This window comes from Podarcis liolepis (genome assembly GCF_965112155.1).
Source record: "Podarcis liolepis genome assembly, chromosome: 17".
Classification (NCBI taxonomy): Eukaryota; Metazoa; Chordata; class Lepidosauria; order Squamata; family Lacertidae; genus Podarcis; species Podarcis liolepis.
In genome coordinates, this window is record NC_139571.1 from 30,959,038 (window position 1) to 30,977,832 (window position 18,795).

Sequence of the window (18,795 nt, forward strand, 5' to 3'; positions counted from 1 at the left end):
GGTTTATTTATCGGCATTATTATTCATTAAATTTGTAAATAACCCCTTCATCCCAAGATCCCAGGGCGGTTCACAAAAGAAAAATACAAATGGTTCATGACTACTTTTGTTTTGCTGTAAGCTGCCTTGAGCATGGTTTGACCTGTGGAAAGGGGGTAGAGAAATAAAATTATGTATCTCTTCCATTGTCTCCCAAGACAGACTTGTGCCAACAACAACAATGAATGTATGTATGCATGTATGTACCGTATTTTTCGCTCTATAAGTCGCACCAGACCACAAGACGCACCTTGTTTTTGGAGGAGGAAAACAAGAAAAAAAATATTCTGAATCTCAGAAGCCAGAACAGCGAGAGGGATCGCTGCGCAGTGAAAGCAGCAATCCCTCTTGCTGTTCTAGCTTCTGGGATAGCTGCACAGCCTGCATTCGCTCCATAAGACGCACACACATTTCCCCTTACTTTTTAGGAAGAAGAAGAAGAAGAGTTTGGATTTGATATCCCGCCTTTCACTCCCCTTCAGGAGTCTCCAAGCGGCTAACATTCTCCTTTCCCTTCCTCCCCCACAACAAACACTCTGTGAGGTGAGTGGGGCTGAGAGACTTCAGAGAAGTGTGACTGGCCCAAGGTCACCCAGCAGCTGCATGTGGAGGAGCGGAGACACGAACCCGGTTCCCCAAATTACGTGACTACCGCTCTTAACCACTACACCACACTGGCTCTTATATTTAATCCCAGGAGGGAAAAAGAGAGTCTTATAGAGCAAAAAATACGGTAAATAAATAGCCTTGTGCAAGAGAAATAAAAGATAAGAATTGTTTACAATTTTAAAACTAGCACACACACTCACATATATATATAATACTGTATACACACATACACACACTTTCTCTCTACCTGTGTGTATGTGTGTGTGTGTTTTGGGGGGAGTCCAATAGTGGGTCCAGTGGGGTCAAGAAGGTGGTTTCTGCACATGCTATAGAGGGAAATGAGGGGCAGATGAGGCTTGTCCCCCTGGGAAGGGAGCCCGTCCAGGAGAAGGGAAACACTGATCCTTGCCTTGGGGTTATAGTTCTACCTTGGTTGTCAAACACCTTGGTACTTGTACGTTTTAGCTCCCAAACGATCAAAACCCGGAAGTGAGTTTTCTGGTTTTCGAATGCATTTTTGGAAGTCAAATGTGGCTTCTTCTATTGTTTCCAGCATGCCTGCGCAATTGGGAGCCTATGGAAAGCCACGCCTTGGTTTCCAAACATTTTGGAAGTTGAATGGACTTCCGGAACGCATTCTGTTCAAAAACCAAGGTACGACTGTATATTCATCCATGAGAAATGCTTCAGGAGTAAGCCCTGAGGAAAAATCCATACCCATGACCTTATTGTAAGCCACCCTCATTGGAAGCCACCCTTGAGAATCGCTGCTTTGAAAGGCAGGCTGCAAATCTAAATAATGATATATGAACAGAAATTAAATTGGCTCACTTTGCATTTTGTTGCCACTCTCGGGTGCTACTTCAATCTCAAAGCTATGTTCATAAATGTTTCCTTCCCTTCCTCCAGCCACATGCATCTTAAAAAGTAAATTCTGACTTTTTAGTATTATAGTGAAGTTAAATTTACACCCCAATTATCTGTTCTAGTGGAATCTCGAAGATGTTTAGAAAGCAATTTATGCAACAGAAGGATTAACCCAAAACACAGTCCATCAACATACCGGATAAAAATAGGGAATACAGCTTTTAAGTATCTGTGGCTAACTAAAGTTAGAGCAGAAGATTGGGCTTCAGTATTGCTGAGGACTCCAGAACATAGACAACTTAGCAAATTAAACCTAGGGCAACTCTGCAGATTTACAAATGAGAATCTTGAATTAATGGATGATTTCCAGCTTTAGTCATACTCAGACTTAGGTCCATTAATTTAAATGGATATTACCAGTTCAGGGTACCTCGGCACTTTTGGTCATTTGGTATTACAGTCTATGGAGAGACAAGCAGTGAGGTTTCTCTCTCACAAGTTGTGATAGCAAAGGAGATAAAACAAACCCAAAGTATAGCGCTGGCTATCAGCCTAGATAAATAAAAACTGAATAAGGTATGTGCTAGGTGCAAGAACAGTTATCTTGTGGATTGAATATAAGAAATTCATATTCCATTCATTGGCCAAATGTGACAATCTGCTAGGCTTTCAATTAGAAATAATTGGAAGAACTTTCAATTACAAATAATTCTTCATGCAGGAAGAACAATACAATTGGCTTATCTTAGAACAGGCATGTCCAACTGGAAGTTGACTGTGATCCACGATCCAGTATGAAAACTGGCAGTGATCTACCACCCAGGGATGGGTGCAGGGTGGGTGGGCGCTGGCTGCTTCCCCCGAGGGGGCAGAGATGGGCGCAGGGAAGGAGGGCACACCGCCTGCTTCCCCTGACGCCACCTGCTTTCCCTGACATGGCAGGGGTGGGTGTAGGGTGGGTGCGCACCAGTGGGGCAGGGGTGGGCATGTGCAGGATCAAAACAGCCCCTCCCAGCGGAGGGCGGTTGACAATCGACCAGAATACATCGCAGGATCTACCTGCTGCAATCGACGCGTTGGACATGAAGGAGCATCTCCACCCCCATCGTTCTACCCGGACACTGAGGTCCTTCTGGCGGTTCCCTCACTGCAAGAAGCCAAGTTACAGGGAACCAGACAGAGGGCCTTCTCGGTAGTGGCACCTGCCCTGTGGAACGCCCTCCCACCAGATGTCAAAGAGAAAAACAACTACCAGACTTTTAGAAGACATCTGAAGGCAGCCCTGTTTAGGGAAGCTTTTAATGTTTGATTCATTAGTGTATTTTAATATTTTGTTGGAAACCGCCCAGAGTCGCTGGGGAAGCCATGCAGATGGGCAGGGTATAAATAAATTATTATTATTATTATTATTATTATTATTATTATTATTATTATTATGTCTTAGAACATCATACTATTTGTTTCCCAGCTATTGTAGGTACAAATCATGACATAGAATCATAGAATTGTAGAGCTGGAAGTGACCCAGAGGGCCATTTAGTTCAGCCCCTGCAATGCAGGAATAAATGATATAACTACGAAAGCTGGTGTGAACTGTATTTCACACTTCTCGGAGCCACTGAAAATTCCATGGGCGGTCTTTTAGGGTTAGGTGGGATATAAATGCATTCAATCAATCCACCAATCCATTTCAGGTGGCCAGTTTCCTTGAAGGACAGATTGCTGAATATTGCAATAGTGTCTTTGCAATAGTCTGTTTATTCATATGTGTGCTGAACAGGTAGCAAGCAACCAAGCACGGGCAGAGAGTGCTTAGATTACAGCATTCCAAACATTACCTATTCCAAACATGCCTGGAGGACAACTATTCGTCTTAGAAAAGCTATTTTTATGTGTTTCTGAGCAAATGCAGAGGTCGGCATTTCCTAATCAATGTGATTAAAGGTGGAGGGGAGATTTGTCTATATTTAGGCGCCTAATTATAGATTTGGTTACGTTGCCCTGGGCGCCCGTATTTCTACATCATGGGTGTAATGACTATAGAATACAGAACAAGGCAACATGCCTTGCGGCTGCTACCACATTATTAAACAAAAGCATACCATCTGCTATGGAATAAATGTAGTTTCTAAAATAAATGGTTCTCTTAGTATATGGGTGTTTTTCCAGCCGGACTGCCGGTTCCTTGAGTTCATTGGGGATAGAGCTGAAAAATTCAATTTCTTGATTGCTCTCTCTGTTACTAATAAGTAATGCCATCTCTTAGGTCAGAGTGGCTGCCAAGTATATTACAGCACAATGCATCTACAATATTCTGAACCACTTAATAGTCATTGACCAACATATACAAATCACAGATCCTATGGTAAATTAATTCTTCGACTGCACTAGTTCAGATAGGAAAGGGGTGGTCCCAGTTTTGAATACACCCAGGGAAGGAAGGAAGGAAGGAAGGAAGGAAGGAAGGAAGGAAGGAAGGAAGAACCATCTTGCACATTTAAAAGAAGAATAGAATCATAAAACACTAGTATTTTTCTAGAAAAAGAGGTGTCAGAACTCACCAGGAACTCACCTTGTTCTCTTATAATGGGCAGTGGAACCCACCTGAGAGTTGCCAGAACTCAGGTCCTGTGAGTTCCAGCTGGAAATACGGATTTTGAAAATGTGGGATTTTCTGCACTGGCAGGGAATTGGACTAGATCAGTTTGTGGGGAACCTTTGGTCCTCCAGTTGTTGCTATCTCCCCTCATTGCTGTCCATTGGCCATGCTTGCTGTCGCCGATAGGCATTGCAGTCCAGCAACGTCTGGAAGGCCAAAATCTCCCACATCTGGACTAGATTATCTTCAAAGTCCTTTCCAGTTCTCTCTCATTCTGGGGGTGGTGCACACATATACATAAAATTACATAAGAGGAGGAGGCAAACTATGTCAGAATCATTTTTATGATAGGACATTATAACTTTGGTGGTGTATTGAAGTACCATCGAACAGGAATGGGTGCAGGAGTTATGTCATTTTGCTGCCTTCCTTCCTGTAAAGATACATGTGCGGATTCTGCTGAAATCATAAAAACAAGTTTCCCCTGAGTCCGATCTGAGGAAGAAGAGCACATGTGTGTCTCAAAAAGAGTAAGCGCACATATACAGCTTGCAGTTGTGCCCATCAGGACATTCCCAGACTAGAAGCTTTAGCTAAATGGAGCAGATCTCAGCTGACTTGGTTCCAACTCAGGCCTGAAAGACTTGCGACTCATCTTCTGGTTGAATCCACCCCTGTTTTATAGTTATAGGCAGGCATGAAAAACAGCAGACAAGGGAGTCCCTCATCAAACACGGCTTGTGAGTTGTGATCAACTTTGGCTTGCTGAACTACATGCTTGGCAGACTTGCTCCTGCACCAACACCTGACTTCCTGTTGGTTTCTGGGTACAATGGTTGCCATAGGCCCCAAGGCGCTAATTTTGATTTATGCATCCATTTTCTTGCATGCATTCTAATCCGTTGCGCCGTTGTGCAGCAAACACAGAGCCATCACCCCCATCACACTTCCAAAATATAATTAGTGACGTCTGAGATTTAGGCCTGAAGGTGGCGGCAGCTGCCTCTGTACAGCAAGTCTCCTACTGAAGTCCTGTCCATTTGAGCTGTTGCCTTCACTAATGGTTTTGCAGCAGCCACAGCGGGAATCTATGCTGAAAACTTCTTTGAGGTGCAGAGCTGACTGACATATTCCCTCCCTAATGTCAGAATAAAGAAAGTTGCCTAAGAAGATATTTTTTTAAAAAAACAAAAAACTATGGGCAAAGAAGAACCCCTAACCTGCAACAGGGAGTTTGAGAGCCTGAGTAATCCATCACAATAGTTGTAGTGAGACGAGAAGAGAAATCAATATCTCCCCCTTCGGCCTGAATGTTACGAACAGGTAGGTGTGCAGAGAATATACAACAGCAGCATTTGTCCTATGCTTTCAAGAGAACAAAAACCAAAGTACTGCAGATGAGCTTATGCTTCAATAGCTAGGAACACAAAGAAACAAATGAATAAAACCGTTGTCAGAACAAGCAGCCATTACAGTGTGCCGTTTCACACATATATGTATTTGCAAGCTAGGGCCCACATTGCCTGGAGGTCTTCTGTGAGCAAATCAGAAAAACAAAATGTAATCAAAGGCGTCTGTGTGTGCTACAAATTCAAAGTGGCTCTGATCTGACATGATTCCCCGCCAGATCATCTGCAATCCGTCCTTATGACTAGCTAGAATATTCAGAAGCAACATATCACTGAGGGGACGTCAATGGAAGAAGGGTATTTCCTATGGGCCCTGTTTGTGAACATACTGTCAACATCTGGTTGGTCACTGGGAGGTGGTTGATGAATTAGATAGACCAGTTGGTCTGATCCAACAGGACACTTATAGCCTTAGTGTTGTGAAGGTGCTGACAGTTCTTCGCTTGTGTTCCCTACTTCATAGAACCCTGTTCCCAACATTCCTTGTTGTTGTTTAGTCATTTAGTGGTGTCCGACTCTTCGTGACCCCATGAACCAGAGCACACCAGGCACTCCTGTCTTCCACTGCCTCCCGGAGCTTGGTCAAACTCATGTAGGTAGCTTCAAGAACACTGTCCAACCACCTTGTCCTCTGTCACCCCTTTCGCCTTGTGCCCTCCATCTTTCCCAACATCAGGGTCTTTTCCAGGGAGTCTTCTCTTCTCATGAGGTGACCAAAGTATTGGAGCCTCAGCTTCAGGATCTGTCCTTCTAGTGAGCACTCAGGGCCGATTTCCTTCAACCCTTCAACATAATTAGCTCAGGGGAAAGCAGAAGGTAGAACTTGGTTCAATGGTAGACCACTCACTGTCCAGTTCTCGAGGACTACGTAACTGCTGAATTCTCACCAAGAATCCCAGGTAGATTTCTAAGTTCCTATTCCATGTTCTTAATCAAGAGGACATTCTTGGAAATACCGTATATGGTACAGTCTAGTTCTATCTTCTCCATTAAAAGACTTTGATATGCCCTCTCTTATTTTGTACATTTAGGACATAAGTATTTCACAGAGATAAAATTTAAAAAGTAGAACGTGCAAGACTAAAGTCAAAACACACACGCTTTAGAATGGAAGCCCCAACGTGCCTTCCTTAGATGGTAGACCTGATCCTACGTGCATCTTCTAAAAAGTAAGTTCCTCTGAATTTAATGGGACTTATTTCCAAATAAGCATACATTGGTTTGACAGTGGTTTAAAGATTTCGTGTAAGCCTGCTCTAGAGCTTTGTCTAAAGGTTGTACTATCAAATCTGGAAGCAAGGCATTTTCCTTTGCTAACAGGATGGAGTGGATAACTATGTGCCAGTTCTGATCCTGGCAGGCAGGATCACATTCCAAAGTCATGCCTGCAGTAACCTGTAGTGCAATATGAGTGCAAACCCAATTTACATAACATGAGCTTGCAGTCTGAATCTTCTTTCTCTTTTGATCATTGGTTCAGAGGCAATGCTCCGCTGTCCTGCATGACATCCTCAGTCCACAAAGTGTCAGCATTTTGCAAAATGCCGCCTGGTAACAGAAGAGATTCTCCTTTGGCCGCAACTACACAATTGAGTAGAAGAATCCCAATGTTGCTGAAATTGACTTCCCATGGAAACCCAGGCAGTGGCGTAGTGTGGTTTGCCAGCACCCAGGGCTGTGCAGGTGGGGGGGAGGGAGGGAAATGGCAAATGGCATCGCAGCTGCAGAGAAAAGAAAAGAAAAGAAAAGAAAAGAAAAGAAAAGAAAAGAAAAGAAAAGAAAAGAAAAGAAAAGAAAAGAAAAGTTAAGTTGTTACATTGTCTGGAGAGGTCACTTACTGGTTTGCATTGGAGAAGCTGTTTTCAATGGAGACCAGCAATGGAAGCACACAGCTGTACAGTGGTACCTCGGGTTAAGAACTTAATTCGTTCTGGAGGTCCGTTCTTAACCTGAAACCATTCTTAACCTGAGGTACCACTTTAGCTAATGGGGCCTCCTGCTGCTGCCACGCCTCACACAATTTCTTTTCTCATCCTGAGGTAAAGTTCTTAACCCAAGGTACTACTTCCGGGTTAGCGGAGTCTGTAACCCGAGGTGTTTGTAACCCAAAGTGTTTGTAACCCGAGGTTCCACTGTATTCAGACACCACATGTTGAAATTTTGTTTCCCTAGCAATTTGCACCCGGGGAAAGCACCCCTGTGTCCCCCCCCACACACTATGCCACTGAACCCTGATGTTAAATAGCTACATTTTTGTTCTTCATTGTCATTTTTCAATATACCATATTTTTTGCTCTATAAGACTCACTTTTTCCCTCCTAAAAAGTAAGCGGAAATGTCTTATGGAGCGAATGCAGGCTGCGCAGCTATCCCAGAAGCCAGAACAGCAAGAGGGATTGCTGCTTTCACTGCGCAGCGATCCCTCTTGCTGTTCTGGCTTCTGGGATTCACAATATTTTTTTTCTTGTTTTCCTCCTCCAAAAACTAGGTGCGTCTTGTGGTCTGGTGCGTCTTATAGAGCGAAAAATACGGTAACTATTCATGAGAATGGAGAGGGTGGTTGGTTGGTTTGTAAAGCATGATACATTAAAAGAATGTTTCAGCACAGGAAGAGATTACGTCTCCAAGCAGCACTGTCTGATCTCTTGTAGGTGATATCCAGATTAGGTTTCCACCAAGGTTCTTATTATCCTAGTCAGCCTGTTCTGATTAGTGCCAGAGCTTGTTAGCAAAAGTAATCAGTCATAATCAGAGCAGCTCCCCTCTCTGCATTTTTATAAGTTGCATAATCACGGTTTTCCCCATCACTTGAGTGATAATTACTGTAATGAACTCTTCGTGATCCCCCACCCCCAGCGGTGGAAATGTCAGAGGTAAAATAATCGTGCAATACTCTAGCATTAAGGAAAGAAACAGAGGGTGAAATCCACCAATGCCAGCTCCTTCCATTAATTTTGATAAGCCCTTGGTGGGCTGCATCTTACGACTGGACTGGAGAGAAGATGACTCAGACAAACACACCTCATAGTGTTGGGAGCAAGGGGCAGATGCTGCCTTCATTCAGATAGTCTCACCAAGCACAGTACTTTACCTGTCTCTTCTGTAGGAGTGAATGGCAGCAGCTTATCATTGATTATTCTTTTGAATGTTGTAAATAGTTGATCTATGGTCCATGTTCCTGTTGACTCCAGCCACTGAAAATCAAGACTGCTTCTATCTGCATAACCCCATTCCAAGTTCTTCTTGTAGACCAAGGTTTCCCAAACTTGGGTCTCCAGCTGTTTTTGGACTACAATTCCCATCGTCCGTGACCACTGGCCCTGCTAGCTAGGGATGATGGGAGTTGTAGTCCAAAAACAGCTGGAGACCCAAGTTTGGGAAACTAGACCACGGCAGAATGCTGAGAGCTGGCTATTTCACATAAGTTATAGTTAACAGTGAGGGAGTAGAGCAGGCATCCCCAACCTTCGGCCCTCCAGATGTTTTGGTTTACAATTCCCATCATCCCTGACCACTGGTCCTGTTAGCTAGGGATCATGGGAGTTGTAGGCCAAAACATCTGGAGGGCTGAAGGTTGGGGATGCCTGGAGTTAAGCAATTTCTGGCTGAGTCTACTGACCATACAATACGCAGATCAAGAGCCTCTCATTTTCAATACTATAAGCCTGCTTTGTTGCTTTTGTATGGCTAAACTCCTGGTGTCTACTGTAATCTTAACTCTCATAAAATACCCCATACTATTTTCCCCACTTCCTTCCTGCGATTGTATGCCTTGATTTTTATTTATTTATTGCATGTATTTATTGCTGTATACAAAAATACGTCTCAGAGTGATTTAACTGCATAAATGCAAAAACAGGTAAAATCAGTTCAAAACCAGACAACGAAAAGGGGGGGGGGGAGTGAAACAAAGTTATTAAAAGTGCTTGTCCAACAATACTATAAAAAGTACAAATCCTTTTTTTAAATAAAATAAAATTTTATTAGTTTAACATAAAAGTTATACATAAACATAACATTTTCACACATTAAAAAAGGGTTCTTTCAAACCCTGAGACCTCCTTCCTTCCTTCCATGGGTTCCAATTTAAATTTTATTCCTGCATCTTTTACTGTAATCTATCTGTTATATAATCATAGTATCCAAAATCCATGATACATTACAAGTGTCATTGTATTCCTGCCAATGATTTCCACTGTTTACAGCGATCTCTCCAAATATATTAGAAAATTATTCCAGTCTTTTAAAAATACTTGGTCTTCCTGATTTCTGATTGTAATGTGTATGGGTTGCTCGTGCGTAAGTTGCCGCCTCTCCAGGCTTTGTTGCCTTGCTAAACCTTTCAGTCTGGGCAGCCCTTCACTTCGTGGCTGCCTCAGTCGCTAGCAGAATCCGTCAGTGGGCGTTTCTTAAATCTTTTCCAACATAAAAGTTGTTTGACACCCAGTCTCCTCCTACTCTCTCTGTGCGGAAGTCTTCTGCACAGGGTGGCCATGGGTAGCGGAGGACCCGTGCTCTCCCCGCTGGTGTCCGGTGAAGAGTCCTGGAGCCCTCTCGCCGATTCCCCCATCAGCCCCTCTATATCCCTGGTGTTGCGCTGATTTGCTTCCCCATCTGCGGAGCTGCCTCTCTCCCTGCTGGGCCCTTCTCCAGCATCATTTGAGAGCCTTCCCTCCGCCTCTAGCTCCGATGTCAGTTCCCTGACATTGATCTTTCCTAAAAAGTACAAATCTTATCCCACTCCACTAAAAGATGAAGACCATGGCGAAGGTCAAAATTATCCCAAATTTAACTAACAGCTGCTTGGTGAACAGTAATGTCTTACTTGGGTGAAGAAAGCTTGCAACACTTAGCGCTTTTTAGTTTAAAGAAAAGGCAAGTAAGAAGGGACATAATGGGAAGTGTATAAAATTATTTCTCTCTCTCTCTCTCTCATCACATAATATTAGAACTTGTGGATGTTGAATGAAGCTGAATGCTGAAAGATTAAGAAAAAAGGTACTTCACCCAGCACATGGTTAAACTATGGAATTTGTTTCTGCAAGAAGTAATGATGGTTACTAGGGACGCAGGTGGCGCTGTGGGTTAAACCACAGAGCCTAGGACTTGCCGATCAGATGGTTGGCGGTTCGAATCCCCGCGAAGGGGTGAGCCCCCATTGCTCAGTCCCTACTCCTGCCAACCTAGCAGTTTGAAAGCACGTCAAAGTGCAAGTAGATAAATAGGTACCGCTCCGGCAGGAAGGTAAATGGCGTTTCCATGCACTGCTCTGGTTCATCAGAAGTGGCTTAGTCATGCTGGCCACATGACCCAGAAGCTGTACGCTGGCTCCCTCAGCTAATAAAGCGAGATGAGCTCCACAACCCCAGAGTCAGTCACAACTGGACCTAATGGCCAGGGGTCCCTTTACCCTTTACCTAATGATGGTCACTGGTTACTTAAAAAGAGAATTAGCCAAATTCATGGATGATAAAGTTATGTTCTACCTCCACAGTTCAACAGGACTGCTTAAGGTGCCCCGACTACAAAATTGTTGAAATCGAAAGATATATAGCTGCTCCAGCAGCATATCTCTTTTTTCTTGTATCCAAAAATGCAAGAAGGGCTTTTACACTTGCCAGAAGCTCGGCTCTGCCCTCGCAGACCAGAGAATTTGCGCCTGTCCATTGGGGGGATATAGGAAGCCCTGAACACATATTTTTTAGATGTCCCTTTTACGATGAGGCACGTAAAGAAAACAATGAACCCCTGCTGGTGAGGCTTGCTGACCTCCCAATAAAGCAAAAATTCGATCTTCTCCTGTTAGGCAAAGACCACAAGACGACCCGGATTGTCGCCAGATTCTGCGCACAGATCTGTAGGTGCAGACCATCTCCCGATTCAATCTAGTTTGTTAAGAAAATTCCCAAACTCGGATCCACGGGCGACTCTGGGTCCTTTCTCTAAGGTTGTCTATCTTAAAGTTCTTGTCTGTTTATACGCCTATCACACTTTTAAACTTAAAATCCATTGTTGTATATTGTTTTAAATGTTTGTTTTGCTATTGGGATTGTAGTTCCATTTGTGTTTCTCAAGCTGGTCTCTGACTGTAATACTACTACTACTACTACTACTACTAATAATAATAATAATAATAATTTATTATTTATACCCCGCCCATCTGGCTGGGTTTCCCCAGCCACTCTGGGCGGCTTCCAAAAGAATATTAAAATACTATGATACATCAAACATTAAAAGCTTCCCTAAACAGGACTGCCTTCAGATGTCTTCTATAAGTCTGGTAGTTGTTGTTCTCTTTGACATCTGGTGGGAGGGCGTTCCACAAGGAGGGCGCCACTACCGAGAAGGCCCTCTGCCTGGTTCCCTGTAACTTGGCTTCTCGCAGTGAGGGAACCGCCAGAAGGCCCTCGGTGCTGGACCTCAGTGTCCGGGTAGAACGATGGAGGTGGAGACGCTCCTTCAGGTATACTGGACCGAGGCCGTTTAGGGCTTTAAAGGTCAGCACCAACACATGTACCTCCAAAGTTGGAGGCAATATACCCCTGAATGCCAGTTGCTGGAAGCCCCAGGAGCGGGGAGAGTTGCTCTTGTGCTCTGGTCCTGCTTCCAGGTTTCCCATAGGCATCTGGTTGTCCAATGTGAGAAGTGGATGTTGGACCAGATGAGTCATTGGCCTGATCCAGGAGGCTCTTCTTATTTTCCTATGGTGTCAGACAAGTTTCCTTGGGGAAAGCAGTCCACAAATAGGAGATCCACCAATGGGGAAAAACCCATTCTTGTGTGGTCAACCTCTGCACCTTGCTTGGAGGAGACACACAGTGAAAAAAATACGTATCTGTATGCGTTTAGCAAGTAGCTTTATGTGTTCAAATCAAGTCATCAAAGCAAGTTGCAACACGGGCAAACTTCAAGAGATACTTCTTTCTTCTTCTTTGGTGATCACTCTTGGCCAAGTAAGATTGTCTTCCATAAACATGGTTTTAACAGTGAGTCCGTAAGTGACTGTGGAGACAGTTCTGGATCCACACATCCTTCCACAGTGGGGACATTGGTTTCCTGGTGGGAGTTGATCATGGTGAGGGTTTGGCATGCATGCCTTCCTCTTAGCACGTTTCTCCCTTTCGTCCTGCCTTCAAAGCCCATGACACCTTTGGTAAAGGAGATACACCAAGAACCAAATGAATGGTTATACCAAATGGCCTCTTTGGGTTACCTCCAGGCCAGAATGGTCACTTATGATGTATATTCAGCGTTTATACTGCTTTGCATGGCATCCATTCCGGTGGCAAAAAATCAAATATGTGGAACCATTCCCCAAGCACTCAGCAAATACCCTGTGTTTAGCAATGTGCACCACTCCATCAGAGTTAGGGCATTTATTGCACCAAGTCCAACTTAACCCAGCTGCCTCATAAGATTCTCCCAGCTTTTCCACAACACCCAATTTGAAACCAAGTGGGAAATTCTGTTTCATGTTAATGATGCATCAGAGTGACAATTGTTCTGCATTAATTAATGTTGAAGCAAACAAGTGTAATTTTGTGTGTATGCCAAAACCACAATAAGGGGCTTGTTAGCCAAATTTGTTCGTTAATGTGACAGTGTGAGACGAGACGGGGAACGGATCCATCCCACGTGTAACAGGGCTTCATTTTCCCTCTATGTCATTTGACCGAAGCCAGTGGTATTGCATCATGAAAAATGGGTTAGTAGAACACAGATGAAATTGCAGAGTGCTCTTTCCAGATTTCAACGCTTGCTAGCGTTGGCTGCTTCAGCCTCAGTTTACACCATGTGGCTGATTCATGGCCAAACAATCATGTTCCAACAGCTCCAAGATCGGGTGCCAGCAAAGCTGCTTAGGGAGACTGCAGCCTCTTTAATCAGATGCATATGCTAGTAGCTCACAGCAAACAGGAGCTTTTTTGTAACGGTTAAAGGTAGGGTTAATGGAGGCAGCCCAGCAGGAGAGACTGCTTACTTCTGCAGGTGGCTATGCACAAAGGGAGAAGTTAATAGGGAGAAGAGTGGGTGCTCCTGAGGAGTATTGATTATGGAATAAAGGGGAGGGGCAATGTCACGGACTTAGGACTTCACTGATGTCATCCAAAGGAAAGCAGAGCAGTACATTTGGCACCATCTTGGCTGCAGGAGTTGCTGGAAGGAGGCATACAAGCCACCATCCAACTATCTTAGGGACTCCACACTAGATTTGTGTAGGGTTTACTCCTTAGCATTTTCTACTCCAGACGATGTCCTTCAAAAAATGGATTGTTCCTCAGGGTTTACTCATGAAGTGTTTCTCACGGATGAGTATGGCCACAAGGTAGCAGAGGTTTAGGATAAGAGTTTTCCTTCTCCTAGATGGGCTACCTTCCTAGGTTGCCAAGCCCCATCTGCCCCTCATTTCCCTCTACAGCACGGGCAGAAACTGCCTTCGTGACCGTTGGACCCGCTATTGGTCTCATCCACTCAATCTACTGGCATTTATCTTCACATGCAGGGGAAGTCCCTAACTCACCAAGGATTTGGCACTCATTGGCTACCATCACCGGGTTTAGCCAGCGAGTCGAAGCCTTTCCCCAGGGTGTGGCCCCTGTCGTATGCTGACAACTTCCAGGAGCCACAAGTGAGAGCTGAGTGCAGGGTGGGGACCAAAGTTGAACAAACTACCCCAGAAGGAACATGACCTGTCCCCCAATAGAGGCCCCTCCCCTTACACCCATTTGAATGCCAGGTTAAAAGATATTTTAAAAGTTTTTTTAATAACAGGAAGTTTTAGAGTTATTGTTGCTTGCATCTGTCTGTCTCAGGAGACAATGGAGGAGTGCAACTTTGGGGTGAAGTCGAACAGTTGGAAGGTTGCAGTGCCTGTTGTGGCGGCAGAGACCGATACAGGAGAGACATGTTTTGTTGCAGGGTTATTGCGGTGCTTAGAATTCAGTGTGAGGTTTTTTAAGTTTGAGGGTTGCTTTTAATCAGATTGTGTTGTGCGTTAGTTACCTTGTGGATCGTATTTCAGAAAGGCAAAAGGTCAGCATTTTCAATAAATTAAAAAACAACAACAATTCCCTTCAATGCTATCCCCAAGCGCAGCACTTTTATGTTTCCTGTAGAAGTGAACAACAGTAACTCCCTTTTGTGGAAGGAAGTATAGGTCTGCAATCAGGAACACCACTGGAGTGGGTCTTGCCTTGGGTATTATCTCTTGGCCACACAAGAATGTGACAGAATGCTGAGAGAGCGGCTGTTGGTATGCATGCACCACCGCCATGCAACCACAACAATATTTATTTACTTCATTTGCTTGCACAAAACCCCAAACTGGTTTAAATACCACATTTATCATGATATGTAAGAATAATGCAGGGGCTCAACTTGATCTAGATTTGATTTGATTCACTTTATATTTCTGTGCGGTGTATATGCATAATGATACATGACTATATATTCCTTCTTTAAGACAAAGCAGCAGTGAAGTTTGTATTTTAAAATGAAGGGTTAAAAATATAAGACAGTTTTTTAGATTATAACGTTTTCTCTCTTACTGGCAACCAACTGCATGTTCAACAGCAATTCTTGACTCCCAATTCACAAACCGCTGATGGTTTTATCTAAGGCAAGGGAAGTCTTATTATCCTTTTCCTTCTTTTCCTCCATGGATTCTAATTAATCCTTTAAGGCTGCCGCTGCCGACTGCATGTTTACTTAGGAGGAGAGGATGGGGATATAAACCTGGTACCCCTAAAGAGTTAAAACTCCCCTTGATGCACCAGCTTGGCTTACCGCTTTTGTGAAACACACACACACACAGAGAGAGAAGAAAAAGAGCATGTTGTGAAGCAAATTTTCCCAAGCTCCACTAAACAAATCAGATGAAGGAAGCAGTTGGGAAGGGGAGGGAGAGAGGGAAGCAGATAACACTCTTAAGTTGTACTTCTGAAATCTGAAGAACCATCTTAGCAGATTTAAAACAGAAGTCGGGAATATATTATATTGGTGTAGAATTGGTGTCAGAATTTGTGGGATTGTTGAGAATCACGGGAGGAACGTTGGCGAACTCATTTTGGGAATGCTCAGCAACCTAACATTTTGCCATGTGATGGGAAAAAACCAGGCTGCGAAAGTTTGCAATTGCATGTATGTGACAGACTAGTTACTGTGTACAATCTACACTGTGGAAGACATCCAACCAGTGTTTTTTTTCCCCCCTGGGGGGACAAAGGGATACACATACCCTTAAACATTATGTGAATCTAAGTTTGGCCTCATTGAAGGGCAGTATTTCAATATGAGTAGGAAAATGAGAGTACCTCTTTAAAAAAGCACTGTATCCAAACATCATAATGCACCATTTGATATGGTCTAATTTGGAGATGGGGAACCCGCGGAGATGGGGAACCAGATGCTAATGGACTACAACCCCCATCTTCATTGACTATTGGCCATGCTGACTGGGACTGATGGGAGAAGCCCAGTAGCCCAGTGGTGGATGATGATATATTTATGATGATATATTTATATGCTTTGCATGCAGAGGTTCTAGGTTCAGTCCTTGGCAATTCCAGGTAGAGATGGGAGAGGACCTGATCAGGTACACTAGAGAGGTGCTGCCAATCAGTGTAGACAATACTGAGCTACATGGACCCAATGGCTTGGCTCAATATAAAGCAACTTCCTATGTTCCTATGAAAGCTGGAGTCCAGCAACATTTTGAAGGCCACATGTCTCCCATCCCCAGTCCGACTGATGGTTTTGTGGTTGCTATGAACTATGCAGTGTAGGAGCCAGTGTGGTGTAGTGGTTAAGAGCACTCAGCCTCACTCACATCACGGAGTGTTTGTTGTGGGGAGGAAAAGGAAAGGAGATTGTTAGCTGCTTTGAGACTCCTTAGGGTAGTGATAAAGCGGGATATCAAATCCAAACTTTTCTTCTGCAGCATATTTATTTTTAAAAAACTATATGGAACCTGCAATGAGATTCCATGGTGAAGAATGGGCTTCACGTGCATTCAGATAAATAAAATTATTATTATTATTAATAAGACTAGAAAAGGGCTGAATATTCAGAGTACCACTTTGATTTAGCAAAATATATAGATATGGCCTTATTGTTTTTCCTCACAGACTATACTACAGACTTAGGGTGCCATCCTTTTTCTTCTTTTTTTCAATGTAACAAGCTTTATTAATAGTCTTACAATACATTACATATATATAGTACATCTCGTAGAGTAAATTGAGATTTCAATCATACACACACACACACACACACACACACATACTTGTCTTTTCTTACATAGTTATAAACCTTAAACTTCAGCTGTGTTTATGCTACTAACCATCCTCACCATATCTACTCAGGGCTTCTTGCCTGATGAGTGGGGGTAGGACTGTATACCCTCTAACATTTGTCCAATGAAAATAGGCATGCTCTATTCCATAATAATAATTTTCTTATTTATACCCCACTCATCTGACTGGGTTGCTCCAGCCACTCTGGGCAGCTTCCAACATATATAAAAAAATAATAAAACATTAAACATTTCTTTAAAAACTTCCCTATACAGTTGTACCTTGGATCTCGAACTTAATCCATTCCAGGAGTCCAACTCCAAGAACCGTTCAAAAACCAAGGCACAGCTTCTGATTGGCTGCAGGAGCTTCCTGCACTCAATCGGAAGCCGTGGGAGCCGCGTTGGAAGTTCAGTTTCCATAAAACCTACTTCCTGGTTTGGGGTGTTTGAGAGCTGATTTGTTTGGCTACTAAGCCTTTTTGAGATCCCAGGTACAACTGTACAGGGCTGCCTTCAGATGTCTTCTAAAGGTTGTATAGTTACTTATCTCCTTGACTTGTGGGTCACATAACTCCATACCCGCCAACATTTATCCGATGAAAATAGGTTTCCTTTTCCTGGGAAACCTGGAGAAAACAGTGCTGGGAGAGAAGCAATAGGAATCTGTTTAGATCCTTTGTTTTCCATACACATCCATAGCAAAATGTTGGCAATCTGTAAGTAAAGCCCAATATTTACCTTGTCCCGTTAAATGGAATAAAGGAAAAGAAGAAGAAGCTGGTGATGCCATTGGAAGGCAAGTTCTCGTTTGGCATGAAATGTTAGCGGAGGAGTGTGTTGTTTCGGGAACACTTCCAAATTGAGCAGCGGGATTAGCTTAGAATGGAATTCATGCTCAGTTTGGGTTCAGCAAACGTTTGCTCTCTGCCAAGCGGAAAAGAAAGTGTTAGCAACTAAATCCAGAGAATTATATTATCATCAATAAAGGGGCAAGGGCCAAGCCACGCTTGCCCTGAAACCAAAGCAAAAAGAGTACCATTCTGGCATCTCCCAACAACCGTTGTGTGCTGTTCCACTTGGCAGTGCTTTGCTACATAATTATTTGGATTTTGATCTTGCGGGAATGTGCACATCGCTGTTTGTCAAGCTGTGAGCAGCCTTTGCGAGATCGGGATCTGAGACATATTGTTGAGGCAGGGTCAGGTTTACCCCTGAGCACATGCCAAAGTGTCAATAACTGAGCTCCGAGGGAAGAATGGAGAGTTAATTGGGATTCCAGGCACAAGGTCGAGTTATGAGAATCCATCTGAGGGCGGGAGGCCCTGGTATGATGGGAATTATCAAGAACCCAGGCATTGAGGAACATTCACTTAGCAGCATGGGACGAGGGTGGCGCTGGGGTCTAAACCACTGAACCTCTTGGGCTTGCCGATCAGAAGGTCGGCAGTTCAAATCCCTGCGACGGGGTGAGCTCCCGTTGCTCTGTCCCTGCTCCTGCCAACCTAGCAGTTCAAAAGCACACCAGTGCAAGTAGATAAATAGGTACCGCTGTGGCGGGAAGGTAAACGGCATTTCCGTGCACTCTGGCTTCCATCATGGTGTCCTATTGCACCAGAAGTGGTTTAGTCATGCTGGCCACATGACCCAGGAAAGCTGTCTGTGGACAAACACCGGCTCCCTTGGCCTGAAAGCGAGATGGGCGCCACAACCCCATAGTCGCCTCTGACTGGACTTAACCGTCCTTTACCCTTTTACCTTACATTTACACTTAGTAGAAATGTACTATGATAGGTCCTAAGGAAGTACTGGGACCAGTGGATCACAGTTTGAGATAACTGCATTGTTATTTAGAAGAGGCCTTAATGATTGGCCTGCAGTTGCTTCTGTCTAAAGCAACCAGCTTCAATAAATGATGTCACTGCTCCTACTTGCGATAAATGTCTTAGACAGTGCATACCCTCCAAGCGCCCCTATTT

General features: G+C 43.8%; 1 long non-coding RNA gene across 1 annotated transcript in view; it reads right to left on the reverse strand.

The window, feature by feature from the left end:
* Positions 1-17,728, reverse strand: part of LOC310696297 — a 270,070-nt gene extending 252,342 nt beyond the window's left edge. Inside the window, exons 1-2 of the long non-coding RNA XR_014520536.1 lie at positions 17,558-17,728; positions 17,376-17,460 (exon numbers count right to left, since the gene is read on the reverse strand). This is a non-coding gene — a long non-coding RNA (uncharacterized lncRNA). The remainder of the gene's footprint in view (positions 1-17,375; positions 17,461-17,557) is intronic.
* Between the last annotated feature and the right edge of the window lie 1,067 nt (positions 17,729-18,795).